Source organism: Vombatus ursinus, unplaced genomic scaffold (genome assembly GCF_900497805.2).
Source record: "Vombatus ursinus unplaced genomic scaffold, bare-nosed wombat genome assembly UNPS02010822.1, whole genome shotgun sequence".
In the NCBI taxonomy this organism is placed as follows: Eukaryota; Metazoa; Chordata; class Mammalia; order Diprotodontia; family Vombatidae; genus Vombatus; species Vombatus ursinus.
In genome coordinates this window covers 6479718-6496732 of record NW_020950600.1, presented here as the reverse complement: position 1 = coordinate 6496732, position 17015 = coordinate 6479718, and the positions used below count along the sequence as shown (strand labels likewise).

At 48.0% G+C, this 17015-nt stretch overlaps 1 protein-coding gene and 1 long non-coding RNA gene across 6 annotated transcripts in view; one reads left to right on the top strand and one right to left on the bottom strand.

Moving 5' to 3' along the window:
• Nucleotides 1-17015, bottom strand: part of PLCH2 (phospholipase C eta 2) — a 336561-nt gene that overhangs the window by 265685 nt on the left and 53861 nt on the right. The window lies entirely within an intron of this gene.
• Nucleotides 1-17015, top strand: part of LOC114038278 — a 32609-nt gene that overhangs the window by 718 nt on the left and 14876 nt on the right. The window lies entirely within an intron of this gene.

The window sequence follows — 17015 nt, the reverse complement described above, 5'->3', positions numbered from 1 at the left end:
CAGCTCTGACATATGTCTATGTTCTAAGAACCCTCTGAGCTCTGACAATGTGTTCTAACATCCCTCCCACTCCCATTATTTCTGTGTTCTAAGGTCCCTCCCACTCTGCCATTCTCTCTTCTATGATCCTCCTGCCTCCCTTCTCCACCTGTCTCTGCTCTCTCCCTCATCTTGGCCTCCCCATCCCCCTTTCCTCTCTAATTTAGCCCACAAAATTGGAAGAGAAGCTAAGGAACTCAGTGGCAGTGGCTGGATCTCAAGATGACCTTGATTTCTCCAAGGACCAGCACAGGATCAGAATAACCGACCCCTTGGGCCGCATTTACATAGAAACTGTTACATTTTTTTAGAAGTTAACCAAAAGCGCATCTCCAATAACTCCCCCACTCCTGTTAAGGCATCTAGCCCCCAAAGGCATCAGTTAGTGAGGAATCATGCCCCAAGAGAGATTGTCAAGACAGCCAGCACTGAACTCGAATCCCCATTCTACTAACTTGCTAACTCAGGAGAGTCTCCATGGGCCTCAGTTTCCCCATTTGTAAAATGGAGGGGCTGAATAGATGGTCTCATCTGTCCCCTCTGACCCTACATCTATGATCCTGTGTTTCTTCCCCTTTTGAATGTAAGTTTCTTGAGGGTAGGGACTGTTTGGGGTTTTTTTTCTTTGTCTTTGTACCCCTAGTACTCAGTTCGTGGCTTGAAGCAGGTGATTAATAAATGCTTATTGCTCAATGGTTTGGTTGACTAGATGCCCATTTCTACACTTTGACAGATCAAAGTGAGTTTAAATCTGCCTCCTGTGACACCTTCCTTCTTTCTTTGCAAATATGGAGAATCACAGGGAGTGGAACACCACTGATAATGTCAGATTTTTTTCGAGGTGTTGGTTAGTTTTTCTGAATTCTGGTTTTTCTCCCCTCTTTCTTATTCTTTGTTAAAAGGAGGGATATATTGAGAAATGCTGGTTATGTAAAAACAAAAGACATCAACAAAGACTTTAAAAAAGGGGGATCTGTCTCTTTGTCCCACAACCAGCACCCACCCCATTCTGCATTGGCCCTCTGGGGCCACCCAACAAGCAGATGCTGAATGACTATTTGGGATGCCACAGAGGATGATGCCCTCTGGAAGGAAGGAAGTGGGTTGGGATGAGATGCCTCCAAGGTCCCTTCAAGTGCTGAGATCCTGCCATTCACGATTTATTACTGCTTTAACTCTTCAGTGGCTGTTCTGGCTCCTAGGATGATGGCTGGCAGAGACCTTAAAAGTCATCTGGCCCACTCCTCTCATTTTACAATTGTGGGAAACTGAGGCCCAGAGGGCAAAGTGATGCAATCACACAGCATCACAGGATTAGAGCTGGAGGAGATCATTTAACCGAGCCCCTTCGCCAATAATCCCCCAAAGCCTCTCTGGTCCTAACACTTGTGTTTCACTAACATGGCCTAGCTTGGCCTCTTGTAGTCAGAATGTGAAAGCCAAGCAGGGCAGAAAGCAAACAGAGAGTGGACCAGAAGGTTCCAAAGGCAGACGGATTCTAGAGGATGTTGTCCTCATCCCCCCTGAGCTGGGGCAGGGGGAAGGGGCCACCAGAAAGGAATCTGCAGCTCTAGTCCATCCCCCAGCTCCACCTCTTGCTTGGTGAGCCCAATGGGCTCTCTCCGGGTTTTGTATCATGGGCCCTTCAAAGCCCCCTCTGCCTCTCTAAAGGAGCTGAGGATTCTACTGAACTGAAGTGAATTGAACGAAAGGCAGAGGAGATGGGGTGCTGGGTTCAAATCCAGCCTCTGACACTTACTAGCTATGTAACCTTGGTTAACCTCTCTGGCCTTCAGCCCCCTCACCTGTAACTCAACATCCCAGGCAAAGTGAGCCCCCTGAGTCCTTCAAATGCCATTCCTCCTCCTGTCCCAGAGACTTTTGCACATGCTGTCCCTCCTGCCTCTAAGGCACTACCTCTTACCTTTACCTCTTAGGACCCCTAATTGCCCCTCAGGGCTCAGCTCATTCCTCCCAGCTGTTAGGACCTCTGCTCCCTCTCCCCCCACCCCCATTGCTTTGTATTTAGAGTTGACGTGTGTCGGTAGAGCTCTTGGAGAACAAATGTTGGCTTTGTTTTATATTCCTAGTACCTAGAATGGGGCCAGGCATACAGTCAGGCAATAATTAATGTTTGTTGACTTATTGACCTAAGTTTCAGGCACTCAATCAATGCTTACGAATGAATGAATGAATGAATGACAGGTGCTTTCCTCTTTTCTCTAGTTGGGGAGTTCAGTGACCACTAGGGTTACACAGCTTCTGACCCACACACTCCCCTCTCCAAGAGGAGCCCACCTCTCCTCATCACTTAATCATCATCCTGTTTGCCCTTTTCCTCTGAGAGCTTTGAGGCATGCCAAGGAATGTATATGAGAGACCAGTGTTTGTTTATCAGAATGCCCAGATGCTGTGAAAGACAGAGAGCCTGGGTGGGGCATCTCCTTTGGCATCCCCAGGAGGGCAAGCTCGAGCCTGGGGCTCTGAGGCCTGTGCAAGGCCCAGCTTTTCCCCCTCAGCCTTCCACAAAAGGACCTCGGGCAGGGTCTCCCATCTAAAGGACAGCTCCCCTTGTTCACAGCAGGCCCCACACCAGCCTCTTCTCAGCAGACAGCTAGATTCCCTGCGACCAAGCACCTCACGGCTTCATCTTCATGGAGACATTCAAGATGGGGGTGAGGGGAGAGAAGAGGGTGGGCAGAACCAAAGGGAAGGCGAACTGTCCCCCTTGGGAGTCTGCTGCCACTTCTAATTAGCCCTTCTCTAGCTCAGGGCTCCTTGAACGGCTCACCTCAGCCGCCTCACCAGCCCTCTCCAACTCAGGAGTGGAGCAGTCAGTCCTTCCTCCTGCCTTTACCCTTCCCCTTCCTTCATTCCTCTCATGTCCTTTTTGTCTATCACTCTGTCTCATTCTCCCTTTCTGTGCCTCTTCCCCTACTGTGTGGGTTTCTTCTCAATCTCTCTCTCTCTCTCTCTCTCTCTCTCTCTCTCTCTCTCTCTCTCTCTCTCTCTCTCTCCCTCTCTCCCTCTCTCTCTCCTCTTTCTTCTTCCTTCCCTCTCCTTTCTCTCTCTCTCTCTTTCTCCCTAGATCCCTCCTCCCTTCTCTTTTATTTCTCTTTCTCTCCTCTCTCCCTCCTTCCCTTTCTCTCCTCCTCTTCCTCCTCCTCCTCTTCCTCCTCCTCCTCCTCCTCCTCCTCCTCCTCTTCTTCTTCTTCTTCTTCTTCTTCTTCTTCTTCTTCTTCTTCTTCTTCTTCTTCTTCTCTCTCTCTCTCCCTCTCCCTCTCCTTCTGTCTGTCTCCTTCTTCTCCCTCTCTTTCTCTCTCACAACCCTGGGATCTCCTTGGCCATTTGGAAAATAGCCAGGAAAAAAGGGAAGATGCTGGTAAGCCTGAACCATGCAGACCCCAAGAGGAGAGGCAGCTTCCCCCCTGGAGAGAGAATGTAGAGTCAGGCAGCCAGTGGCCCCTCCATCCCAAAGCACCTCCCCACTTGCTTGCCATAGCAGATATTCCACCACCATCTCTCCAAACCTCAATTTAATGTAAATTTTTACACTGAGAAGGCGCCATACAAGATTATCAAACATTATTAAACACTTTCAAACATTCACACTTGATTGCAAATTATTTTTATCAGATGATCCTAATGACAGTATCAGCTCCCATTTCACAGGTGAAGCTTAGAAAGTGCTTTTTCATGACAATATCGGAGGAAGGCATTGTCTCCACTTCATGTACTACTTGTCTGGGACTGAGCTGTCCTGCTGGGTGAACATCTGAGCACAAGCTCACCTAACCCGTTACATCTGGCTGTTCTTATGCCACGCTTCACGTTCCATAGAGCATCAATCCACCAGGAACCAGGAGTGTTTGTCCCACTCCCATTCTGGGAACAATCATCAAACCAATACAGTTATTCCTACAGGAAAGAGCATGACACCTGGCTGCCCTCCGGCGCCATTCACCATCCCCAAGACTCTCTACCCTGGCCACCACTGCCCTTTCTCTATGGTTTCCCTTTATTAAAATGCAAGCTACTTGAGGGCAAGAACTCCATGCATCACCTTTGTCTGTGTATCCCCAGTGCCTGGTCCACTGGAGGATCTTACTGAATGTTTGTTTCACTTGTTTATTCATTCGGTTTTAGAGGTAAGGAAACCAAAACTGAAAGAAATCATTTGACATGTCTATGGTCATTGTCCTTCTTCCATATCTGAGAGCCAGGACCCCAGAAGGATGGGATCATAGACTTGGTGCTGGGAGGGACCTTAGAAACCATCAAGCCCAATCTCTTTCATTTTCTAGAAAATGAAACTGAGGCCCAGAGAGGGTAATCGACTTGCTTGGGGTCACACTGCTAATAAATGTCTGAGGCAGGAAGAAATAAAGAAAAATCATAGAACCTTTCAGAATGCCCAAGAAGTATAGGTCTGTGTGGGGCACAGATAAGTAAATACAAAGTAATTTGAGGAGAGACTCAGGGAAGGCTTCACACAGAAGGTTAACTTTGGGTGCTGGGTCTCAGAGAAAGTGTGATTTTCACTTACACGTCTGTTGTTATTCAGTCCTTCCAGTCATGTTGGACTCACTGTTACCCCATATGGGGTTTTCTTGGCAGAGATATGAGAATTATCTACCATTTTCTTCTCTAGTTCATTTTACAGGTGAGGAAACTGAGGCAAAACAGGGTTAAGTGACTTGCCTAGGCTCACACAGTTAGTGTCTGAGAATGGATTTGAACTCAGGTCCTCCTGCCCCCAGGCCCGTACTCTATCCACTGCACTACCCAGTTGTCCCAGACATACAGGTCTAACAAGCTATATTTCCTGGTGTGTTTTCTTCTACCCGAGGCCCCCAGGATGCTTCTGCTACACCTGGCTGTGTGCCCTTGACGACAGACTACCCCTCCCTGGGCATTCTGGAAGGTTTTAAGATTATCCTTCATTTCCTCCTGCCTCAGACATTTATTGGCTCTGTGACTGCAGATTCTCCCCACAGAAAGAAGCCCTTAGAGACCAAGAGCAGTTTCATTTTTTTTTGTCTTTGAATCTCCAAACACAAGACCATTGAGGAAGCAGACACTTCTAAGTGTTTGCCAGATTGTCTTGAATTGAACTGAGATGTGAGTAGACCGGCTTTAATAGTGTCCTTGAGGGGTCATCTATAAAAAGAGTGAGGACTTGGGTGCATTTCTTTGGTCTGCTCCAAGACCATTCCCCCTCCTCCCTTCATGGCCCCCAGTTAAGGGTCTACTGGGTAACTGAGTCCTAGATAAATAAGGCATCACTGTTTAACAACTGAACATGTGATCGATGGCACTCTGGGGATACCGAGGCATGTCGCTGCAGCTGCCTGGGGACACGGACTAATTAATAGGAGTTGAGTCAGAGGTGAGTTTGGGAAAACAATTGCCTTTTCCCAAAGAGGCCTGTCTGGGTTGCACCTTCCCTGCCTGTCTTTCGACAGTCTCTGTCCTCCTTCAGCTCAGGAAGCCTTTGATCAGGGCAGGGACTGACAGAGCAACTAGGTTTGGAAAGTGCCAAGAATTCCTAAGTTCAGAGAGCTCCACACCAAGTGGAGCTCTGGGGCTTCAGTCTAGCAGGCTCGAGCAAAACACAGCTCCCTCAGAAGACCAGTGGGGGAGCTTCACAGGGTATGTTCAACTTCAAATAAGGCTACACCCTTATTCCTTCAGAAAGATTCTTGGAGAGAAGTCTCACTGAAAATGGACTTGAGACCATGTGGCAGGGGATGCTTTGAATTTAAATACGGTTTAGGTTAAAAAAAAAAGCTGTGTGACCCTGGGCAAGTCACTCAACCCTGTTTGCCTCAGTTTCTTCATCTGTCAAATGAGCTGGAGAAGGAAATGGCAAACCAGTCCAGTATTTCTGCCAAGAAAACCCCAAATGAGGTCACAGAAAGTCAGATATGACTGAAAAATAACTGAACAACAACAAAAAATACTGTGAGAAACCCTTGATGTTCCAATTTAGTTCCCCCAAATCCAGCTCCAAGTGAAGTACAGTATCAGAGATAGAGAGCTGGGAGAGACTTCAGGCCAAACCCTTCATTTGACAGATGAGGAAACTGAGGCCTGAAAAAGGAAATGACTTGTCTATAGTTTTTTGGGCAAGTTTTTTTTTCCTTTTTCTTTTCCCCACCCCCCCAATCTCTGGATCTGTGATTTCAATGGTGTATGGAGTTCCCAGTGAGGATATTTATTCCCCCAACCAATGTAGATGGGCACCTGCTCTGTAAGTTCTAGTCTTAGAAAATTTCCAAAGATACTGAACAGTTATGTGACTTGCCCAAGGTCATACAGAAAGAGTTTCTATTTTGGCATGGAGGCCAGTTTTCTATCCATTACACCATCCTGTCTGTAAAAGGGAACAGAGCAAGAGAGAACAAGACATATCAGGAACCAATGAATTAACCAATAAGCATGTATGAAGTGCTCCAACTGAAACAGCCCCTGCCCTCAAGGTCCTTACATTCTCTCCAGAATCACGAGCAGCCTGATCTGTCTAGAACATAGAACAATATGAGAGAATCGAATATTGATTAGACCCAGACTGCCCCAGTCCTCCAGAGCCAGGTATTTCACCCTAGAGGTAGTAGAGCGTCATTGAATTTTTTCAATGAGAGAGTGATATGGCCAGGTCTTCATCAGAGGAAGGAAAACCTGGCAAAGAAGGGTCATTTCATTCCTTGTACTTGTATACACAGTGCCTGAAACATAGTAGGTGCTTAATAAGTACTAGTGGACTGATTGGCAGCTGTGTGAAGGGTCAGTTAGCTGAAGCCTTCCTGGACTTAGAACCTCCTAAGCACACAACTCCCATGGGATCGTATGACTGTTACCTGGATCTAGGGGAAAAGCACAAAAGCCTAATAGAGAGTCAGGATAGTGGGAAGACAAGGAAGGAGGTGAATTCTCCCTACTCCAAAAAACATGGGCCCTCTGCATACCTAAGAGCAGGACCCAACGGTTTATAGTCTAAACACTGTCTCCTCTTCTGGACTCCTTGGGCTCAGACTCCAAGGTGTCAGGGAGAAGTGAGAACATGTGTCTAAACAGCTCAGGAGAACCAGCTTCTAGGCTCAGCAGGGCTGGTAGTGAATTCTCAGGCCCAGATGCCATTGCCAACTCCCAAAGCTTCCAGCCTCCTTCTGTCTCCCCTTTTCCAGCAGCCCCTGGAACAGATCAGAAAATCGAGAGGAAGGCCTCAAGTGCTGGATCCTGCCTGAGAGTCAGTGCTGTTCCTAATTAAGATAAATAAGTCTGGGAGTAGGCCCAGGGCCTTTTCTTCCTGTGATCAGAGAGCGAGAGAAAATTAAAACAGGGAGCCAGGCCAGGCCAGGTAGAAAAACAAAGAAAGAGACAGCCAGACCTCCAGGGAAAAGCTAACCATAAATATTGTCTTCTTAACTGTGAGCTCATTTGGGTTCTGCCAGGGAGTTTGGGGGAGAAGTGTTTTCAGAGTGTGGGAGATTTATTTTGAAAGTTCCCAGATCCTTCTAGCCAAGCTGAAGAGGTGGATGCCATGGTGCCTCTGGGACCTGGAGAAGGCTACAGAGAGGAGGGTCTGTCCCACAGGAGACTGTAATCAGGACAAGATCCCCATATACAAGGAGACCATATGGAACGTTTGGAAGCAGGAGAGGTTTCAATTAGACAGAGGAAAAGACTGCCCTAACCAGTGGGGTGAGCAAAACACTGGACACGGAGTCCAAAGACCCAGGTTCTAGAACTAGTCACTTAATTTCTTGGCCCCTCAATTTGCTCATCTGTTCAACGAGGGAGCCAGAATCAGTGTTGTTTACAGCTTAAATGAGTTGTGATTTAAGAGCATTAGGTAGAGAAGCCATGGTTCTCCACCCTACATAGCAGCTTTTGGAAGTCCCAAAGAGACTAAGGACCTTTTTTTTTTTTTTGAAGCTGTGAAACCTTTAATATGCTTCCTGCAATCAGTGCAAAGACACAGAGATAGAAGATTAAAGTCATGCAAGAAGGCCTGGTTGGCCTTCAGTGTATGAGAAGGATAATAGTGCATTGTAAGCCTGGGAAGGTAGGTAAGTGCTAGGTTGTAAAGGGCTTTAGACACCAGAGAGAAGAATGGGTTGTATGTAGCTCAGATGTAGGAAGCAGGGCACAGAGCTGAGCCTTGAAGGAAGCCAGGGACTTAATAAAGCAGAAGTGGGAAAGAAAGGTATCCCAGGCATGAGGAACAGCCTATGCAAAGGTATGCAGGTGGGACATGGAACGTCATGTATGTAAGGCAGCAATCAGGTCAGTGCAGGAGGAAGAATAATTCACCCCAACCTTGGAAAGGTTAGCTGGAGTTTCCAGCTGAGCAGTATACAACCCATCACCAACATCAGCATTGTGATTGGGTCCACACCCCAGAAAAAGCCTAAAGCAAATATTAATAACTGGCATTCTCTGGTGGTGGTGTTCTGGCCAGTTTTATATTGCAGTAGGGGCAGCCAGGTGGTATAGTAGATAGAGTGCCAGGGTTGGAGTCAGGAAGACATGAGTTCAAATCTGGCCTCAGATACTTCTTAGCTTGTGTGACCCTGGGTAAGTCACTTAACCCTGTTTGCCTCAGTTTCCTCATCTGCAAAATGAGCTGGAGAAGGAAATGGCAAACCACTCCAGTATCTCTGCCAAGAAAACCCTAAATGGGGTCATGGAGAGTTGGAGACAAAACATATTGCAGTTGAGGGAACAGTAAGTAAGCTTAAGTCATCTTACTTTCAGAGTTTTTGTATCCTTCACAGATGCCTTTATTAGAATAGTAGCTTCTTGAGGGCAGGACTGGTTCTTTCTTTTAAATTTAAACTTAAAAGTTTAAACTTTTAAACTCTGCATTCTCAGCACCTACGACAGTGTCTGCTGTCTCATACTAGATATCTGATAAATGTGTGCTGAATTGAATTGAGCTGAGGACAAGAATTGTTTTGTTTTTGTCTTTGTACAGAGCCCACTTAAAAGCCCAGAAGACCTGGGTTCAAGTCTGACCTCTAACACATAAAGGCTATGTGACCCTGAGCAAATTCACTTAACCCTTTAATGTCCTAGGCAAACTTCTCAAACTACACTCAGACTGTAAGTTACAGAGAAGGTGCCCTCAGCAGTTACCAGTGAAATTAACATGTCCAGGCTCTATACAGCGTGCCTTCACACGGCAGGCGCTTAATAAATGCTTACCTTATTGAATTGCACAATAGAAGACAGTTTATACCCAGGAGAATCTCTAATCCTCACAACAGCACTGTGAGGGAGGGAGGCCAAGAATTGTACATTTTACAGATGAGGAAACTGAAGTAAATGAGTCAAGTAAACTTTCAGTTGGTAAATGGTAAATTGGAAATGTAAGCCAGGATCCTTTCCTCACACCACAGGTGTCTACAAGGACAACAACAGGTAGAGAAGACTGAGTGTAGTATTTGGAGTCTGAAAGCCCGCTTTAAACCACTGCTTCCCACCTCCTGTATGACCTTAGGACAATCACTTCATTTCTCTGGGGCTCCCTGTTTACTTTGAAGGGGTGGGATTAAGTGACCAATCTCTAAGGTCCTTCTAGCTCTGATTCTACAACTTGATGAAACAAGTCCCTGGTTTCCAGGGAACTTCGCTTATACTACCTGGAAAGTCCCTAAATGAAGCCTGATGGAATCATAGCCTGATAAAAACCCAGCCAACTCTCTGGTGCTATTCTCCTTTGCCCCTGGTTTAGCCCAGTCTGGCCCCTGCCCTTAGCCTTCTCTCACTGACCAAAGGGCTTTGGTTTCCAAGGTCTCCACTGCCCTCTTGTGTTAACTCCTTCCTCATACCCAGAGAGGACCTGAACATACCCTGATCAAGCACCCAGGACACCAGCCACGGGCAGGCAGGGGTGATAAAGGAAGAGCTGGGGGGATTATCCAGCTCCCACCCCAAGAGATGTTCTCCTAGAGAAACATTACAGGATACAGAATCTGTATCCAATCCCAATACCTGGGACCCTAAGGGACCTGGGTGAACCAGATCATAGAATTTAGAGCTCAGGTGGGGTCATAGGACTCATCTAGTCCAAACCCCTCATTCTGCAAAAGAGGAAAACTGAGACCCCAAGAAAGAAAGTGATTTTCCCAAGGTCACACACAGAATAATTAGCCGTTGGGATGGGAACCCAGATCTGCTGACTCAATATCAAAGAATCTTTGTACAATGTCTCTCTGTCCCACAGGTGGAGCTCAGGGCTCCTTTCACAGAAGTTAAAGGAGTTTGTAGTTAAGAAAGAAACTTAGCATAGGAATAAATTCGATGTCTAAGTATATTTTTAACTGAACTAAATTTGTTTGTTGAATGACCAAAGAAATCTCAGTTTGCTCATTTGTTAAGAAATAGAGGGCCAGATTCAATGGCCTACAGCTCCCTTCTAGCTCCAGGTCCAGGATTCTGTGGTTTCCTGATTGGGAGATTCCCAGAGACGCAGGATTGCATCTGAGGCTAGGACACCATCTTTTTTGATGAGTTTGGTGCTAGTTTTTTGTCAGTCAATAAACATTTATTAAGGCACTGTGCTAAATAGTCTCTGCCCTCAAGGAGCTTATGATCTAATGGGGGAAGACAATGCACAAAAGGAAGCTGAAAAGGAGGAGGGGGAGGGAGAAGGTACCCAGTAGAGGGAAGTGGTGGAGAAGTAAAAAAGGATTGCAGCTGGGTAGGAAATGACTTTGTTGTTGTTCAGCCTTGTCTGACTCTTCCTGGGGTTTTCTTTGCAAAGATACTGGAGTGGTGTGCCATTTCCTTCTCCAGCTCATTTTACAGATGAGGAAACTGAGGCAAACAGGGTCAAATGACTCGCTCAAGGTTACCCAGCTAGTAAGTGTCTGAGGCCGGATTTGAACTCAGGAAGACTCCACATCAGGTGCTCCACCCACTGTGTCACCTAGCTGCCCCCGTGGGAAATGAAGTGAAGGCTGGTGTGGAACTGGGAGGTTTTGGGTGAAGGTCTTTGTTGCACCCTCCAATTAGAAGGATCTCAAAGCACAGGAGCCCGATGAGGCTTGAGTACCAAGGCTGATGCAGGTGTGATCTTAAGTAAGGTCTTTCCCTTCTTTGGACCTCAGTCTCCCCATCTGTACAATGGGGCTATTGAACCTACTAAGGTCCTTCCCAGCTCTGAGCCTTCAGCTTGCCAAGATCAGGAGCAGCTAATTTGAATTCCGAGAGCATCATTTCGCTTGTGGAATTAAATTAAATAGCTCTAAATTAAACCGCACGTTACCTAGGATACATAATGATTTTGATAAGTCAACCTTTGCCTTTGTGGTGCGTGTTATCCATTGATATTAAGCAATTGAGGCCTTCCTATAATATGGTCCTGAAGATAAGCAGAAACTTACTAGCATTCTGCACCTGCCTGCCTAGTAACTTGACATCTGGGTTCCATGGAGCCTCCATCCCCACACCCAACACCAGCACCACTACTGCCACCCTCCACACCAGGCTCTGGCCCTAATGTGCCAGAATCCTCTGGGAACCAGGAGACCCATTGGCTCAGGCCAGGTTGAGGATAGGATGGAGTGGATAAACTCCCTGCATAAAGCTAGGGGATCAAAGGAGTCTCAGTTAAGAGCTGGTAGGTTCCTTGCAGTCCAACCCTGTCATTTTACAAAGGGGGAAACTGAGACTGAAGTGAGGGGAAATGGCTTGCCTAAGGTCACAAAGGTAATAAGTGGCAAAGCTGGTATTTGAACCCAAGCCAAAGGTCCCTCCTAAGCCACTGGCTCCAGGATTCTGTATTCTGCCAGCTTGTTACTGGACATTTCCCACCACCACCAAACAAACAAACAAAAAAAAGATCTGGGAGAGCAGATCTTCTTACAACATCTCCTGGATGTTACTGAAACTGAGACTTCATCACCCCAGGGCTTCCAGAGGGGCTAATGAGCACAAGCCAGCAGCGGCCCTACCTGCCCTGTGTCTTTACCTGTTTCCCCAAGGCAGCCCAGCTCTTGCCTCAGGGATGCCAACCTCCAGCTCAGTCATGGGCTGACAAGGCTCAAAGCTCTAAGGCAGTCTCCCGGGGCAGGGTGGGTGGCAGGCCAGCTCAGCGATCCCCCAGGATACCTTCCCCTGGGATAGTTGGGTGGGCAGAGATGTCAGAGGAAGCCGAGCCCTGAGGGGCCCTCAGGGATGGCCTGAGGAGACAGGTTTTAGCTACAGAAACTTACAGACTCCTGCCCCCAGAGGCTCAGCTCCACTGGCTGTCTCTTCAGTCCCTCTCTTCTCCTCATCCCTTTTCTCTGCCCACCTCTCCCCAAGCCCTCCTCCCAAGTAAGAAGCATTTATTAAGTGCTTACCATATGCTAGGCACTGGGAGAATGGCACCCGTCATACTCTCCCATTCCAGCCCACACTGACCTCTCTCCTCCCTAAACTTCCAAACTTCCTGGCACTCGGATCAGACAAACCAGCCTTTGATTGCTTGCCAGCCCTCATTGTCCTCTGACTGCCCACAGCTCTGTGTCTCCTCCCCCACACCCCCACTGGGAATACAGGGGTCACTGTGGGACAGGGAAAGACTGGAGTTATGGGATCACCCACCTGGGACTGGAAGGGACCTTAGAACCCACCTAGCCTGACCTGCTTATTCTACAGAGGAGAGCCAGAGAATTGAGAGACTCAACCAACCAACATTTATTAAACACCTCCTACGTGCCAGGCTTGGGCAGCTGGGTGGCTCAGTGGATAGAGCTCCAGGCCTGGAGTCAAGAGGACCTGAGTTCAGATTCAGCCCTCAGATACTTACTAGCTGGGTGACTCTGGACAAGTCATTTAACTCTGTTTGCCTCAGTTTCCTCATCTGTCAAGTGACCTAGAGAAGGAATGGCAAACCATTCTAGTACCTTTGCCATGAAAACCCCAAGTGGGACCACGAAGAGTCAGATACGACTGAAAAATGAGTGAACATGTGGCAAGCACCATACTAAATGCTAGGGGTACAAAGAAAGGCGAAAGACAGTCTCTGCTCTCAAGGAGCTCGTCTCCAAGGTCACATAGGTAGTGCAGACCAGAGCCTAGACAGCAGAGAACCACACTGCCAAGGACCTAGGTTCAAATTCGGATTTTTGCCTGTAATTACCTGTGGGAGCTGAGCTAAGTCATAAGCTCTCTGGGCTTCAGTGTTGTTTTCTAGTCATTTTTAAGTCACGTCCGACTCTCCATGACCCCATTTAGGGTTTTCTTGGCAGAGATACTGGGGTGATTTGCCATTTCCTTCACCAGCTCATTTTGCAGATGAGGAAACTGAGGCAAACAGGGTGAAGTGACTTGCCCAGGGTCACACAGCTAGTGTCTGAGGCCAGATTTAAACTCGAGGAGATGAGCATTCCTGACTGCAGGCCTGGCACTCTGCGCACTATGGCACCACCTAATTGCCCTGTTGGGCCTCAGTTTCCCCATTTGTAAAATGATAGAATTGAACCAGATGGCTTCTGAAGCTCCTTCTGGCTCTGTGCCTGTGATTCTCTGACCCGGGAGGACAGAAAGTACATGTCTTCCTTCTCTCTCCTGCACCGTATAGCCAAGCCCAGGGTAGGCGCACAGCCATGGGAGGCTCAGGAAGGACTTAGAATCATAGAGTGGTAGAGCAAAGCCATCGTTTTACAGGTGTCAGAGCTGAGGACCAGAGAAACAGGCTCGCCCAGTGTTACCCAGGCTAAGCAGCTGAGCCGAGATCAGAACCCAAGTCCCTCGACTTCAGACAAGAATGAGTCATCTTATAACACTAGCACCATAGGGCCTATAACAACCTGTGAGGTGCACGTGTGCAACCAGAGTCCCAGAGCCCAGTGTATGGGAGTGTCTCCTTATTAGTGCAGATCAATGTAGGAAGATTGGCTGCCTGTTTTTCCTTCCCTCCTTCCTTCCTCCCTTCCTTCCTTTCTTCTTTGCTCCCTCCCTTCCTTCCATCCCTCCTTCCCTTTCTTCCTTCCCTCTCTTCTTCTCTCCCTCTCTTCCTTCCTCCCCTCTTCCTTTCTTCCTTCCCTCATTCCTTCGTTCCTTCCTTCCTCTCTCCCTCCTTCCCTTCCTTCCCTCCTTCCTTCCTTCCTTTCCCTCCCTCCTTCCCTTCCTTCGCTCCTTCCTTCCTCCCTTCCTTCCTTTCTTCTTTGCTCCCTCCCTTTCTTCCATCCCTCCTTCCCTTTCTTCCTTCCCTCTCTCCCTACCTCCCTTCCTTCCCTCCTTCCTTCCTTTCTTCTTCTCTCCCTCCCTCCCTCCCTTCCTTCCCTCCTTCCTTCCTTCCTTCCTTTCTTCCTTCCTTCCTTTCTTCCTTCCTCCTTCCCTTCTTTTTTCCTCCTTCCTTCCTTCCCTCCCTCCCTTCCTTCTTCCCTTCTTTTTTCCTCCTTCCATCCTTCCTTCGCTCTCTCTCTCCCTCCCTCTCTTCCTTCCTCCCTCTCTTCCTTTCTCCCCCTTTCCTTTCTTCCTTTCCTCCTTCCTTCCTTCTTTCCTCTCTCCCTTCCTCCCTCCCTCCCTTCCTTCCCTCCTTCCTTCCTTTGTTCCTTCCTCCTTCCTTCCTTCTTTCCTCCCTCCCTTCCTTCTTTCCTTCCTTCCTTTCTTCCTTTCTTCTTTTCATCCGTCAAAGATTTAGAGCTAGAAGGATCTTCAGAGGCCATATAGATCAGTCCTGTCATTTTCCAAAGTAAAAACTGAGGCCCAGAGAACAGAAGTAAGTTGAGGGCGGGGACGTCTTTTACCTTTCTTTCTATTCTCAGTACTGAACACAGTGCAGGTCACACAGTAGGAGCTTAATAAATGTTGATTGACTGATGAGCCTAAGGTCACACAGTTACTTAACTAGCAGAGTCAAGAGTTGAACTCAGGCCTCTGGACTAAAATCTAACCTGCTTTTTGCCACACTCCTCCCTCATACCTTCCCTCCCATCATTTACTAAGGATTATGGACACTGGGTGCTGAGCACTTCAGGCAGCTCATTGTCTAGAAAGGGAGATTAGATAGAGGCTTAAGTAATTATTAAGAAAGCAAAATAGAAGATCTCTCTATCTCTCTGGAAATTGAATTCCTTCCCTTCCTTCTAGGCCCCCTTCGAACATCCCCCCTCCATGAAGCTTTCTGTGAGGTCCTCTCCTTCCCACATCCCCCAGCCTCCCCCCTCCAGTTCCCCCCACCACACACACAGGCATGGACAACTGCACACACACCTGGGAAGGAAGCCTGGCATTTGCATATCTCTTAGACGCTGATCACATTCTATTTTTACCTCCCCTTGTGTAATGTGAGCTAAGCGGGCAAGAATTGGGTCTTCCTTCATCTTGGTCTCCCCAGCACCTAGCAGAGGTCCTGGCCCACTTTTTTTTTTAAACCAGACCTATAATTTCATAGAGTGCTGGTAGTGGAGTCAGGAAGACCTGAGTTCAAACACAGTCTCAGACACTCACTAGCCATGAGACCCTGGACATGTCACTTAACCTCTGTTTGCTTTAATCCACTACAGAAGGAAATACAGACCATTCCAGAAAATCCCAAATAAGGTCATGAAGAGTCAGACACAACTGAAATGACTGAACAACAACAGATACAGAAAGGGAAGTGGTGTCCGGGAAGGATGTTTTGATCTGAAGAGTCACAGGGATGGTTAATAGAACCATAGGTATTAATATACCTTTTCCAGGAGCAATAGCAATGTTGAATTGATTGATATGAGCCAAGGAAGGAAGAGAGGAAGGAATGGAGATAGGAAGGAAGGACGAGAGGAAGGGAGGGAGGGAGGGAGGGAGGAAGGAAAGAAGGAAGAGAGGAAGGGAGGAAGGAAGGAAGGGAGGGAGGGAAGGAGGGATGAAGGGAAAGGAAGGAAGGAAGGAAGGAGTAAAAGTTAAAGTTCCGGGGAGGGGCACCTCAGAGGGCAGTGGCCAGTTCACACAAGTCTTTCGTCCCTATCCCATCTGAGTCCTCTCCCGCTGGAGCTTCCAGGTGCCCACATCATCCCCTCCCTCCATTCCAGGCCAGAAACTTTTGGAACAAACGGGGGGGGGGGTATTGTACGTGTCTCTGCACAGAGCTCTTTCGACATATCCACAGGGCAAAGGAGACTCAAACCTGTCCCGGCACATTTGGAGAATGCAGGATTCCTCAGTGAGGCTGCTGCTCTGTCCTGTCCATTCCCAGCCTTCCCCTCCTACACTCAGGCTTCAGGCTGCTTCAGTTACTGATGTCCCTCAGTCCCAGAGCCCACCAGAGCCTCTCCTGTGCCCTGTCCCCCAACCACAGCCAAGTGTCTCACTGGAGGATAGGGAGCCAATCCCACCTCCCACACACACACAGGAAACCCCAGAGAAATACATGTGCAGGCACCCACAGACACAAACTCAGACATGCCCACAAACCATACACATAGACACAGACATACAGACACAAACACACATGACTACCGGCATACCCACACATACCCCCACACACCCACACGCCTGCAAAGCATGCTATCAGAGACAGGTACCCATACACACATAAAAAACATACAGAAATACTCATGCACAATGCGTGGTGATAGACCCATACACACACACCAGTCACATGGAAATACGGGCAGAGAGACACAAGGTTACCCACAAAAGTCCCTACCCTTTCCCCTTCCACCCACCTCTCTCTTCAACTGCACACACCAAACGCACCCCAGCACAAGTGAGTACAAGCTCATTCCCCTTTCCTTGGGCATTTCCCTTTCCTTCTGTCTCCCACCCTCTTCTCCAATGAGGGTACCCTTCTGGATCAGCCCCCCCAGTTACAAGGAAGTGACCAAGAAGAAGAGTTCTCTCCAGGCGTCTGGGGCATAGGACCCTGAAACCACAACTCCCTAGGCAGGGGCCGACTGGTATAGAAGGCACTAGGAGGCCAGACATGTCAGTGTCGGTTCTGAAATCCCCCAACCCTGATGACATCAACCTTTGGCTTGGGAGCCTGAGGAAAA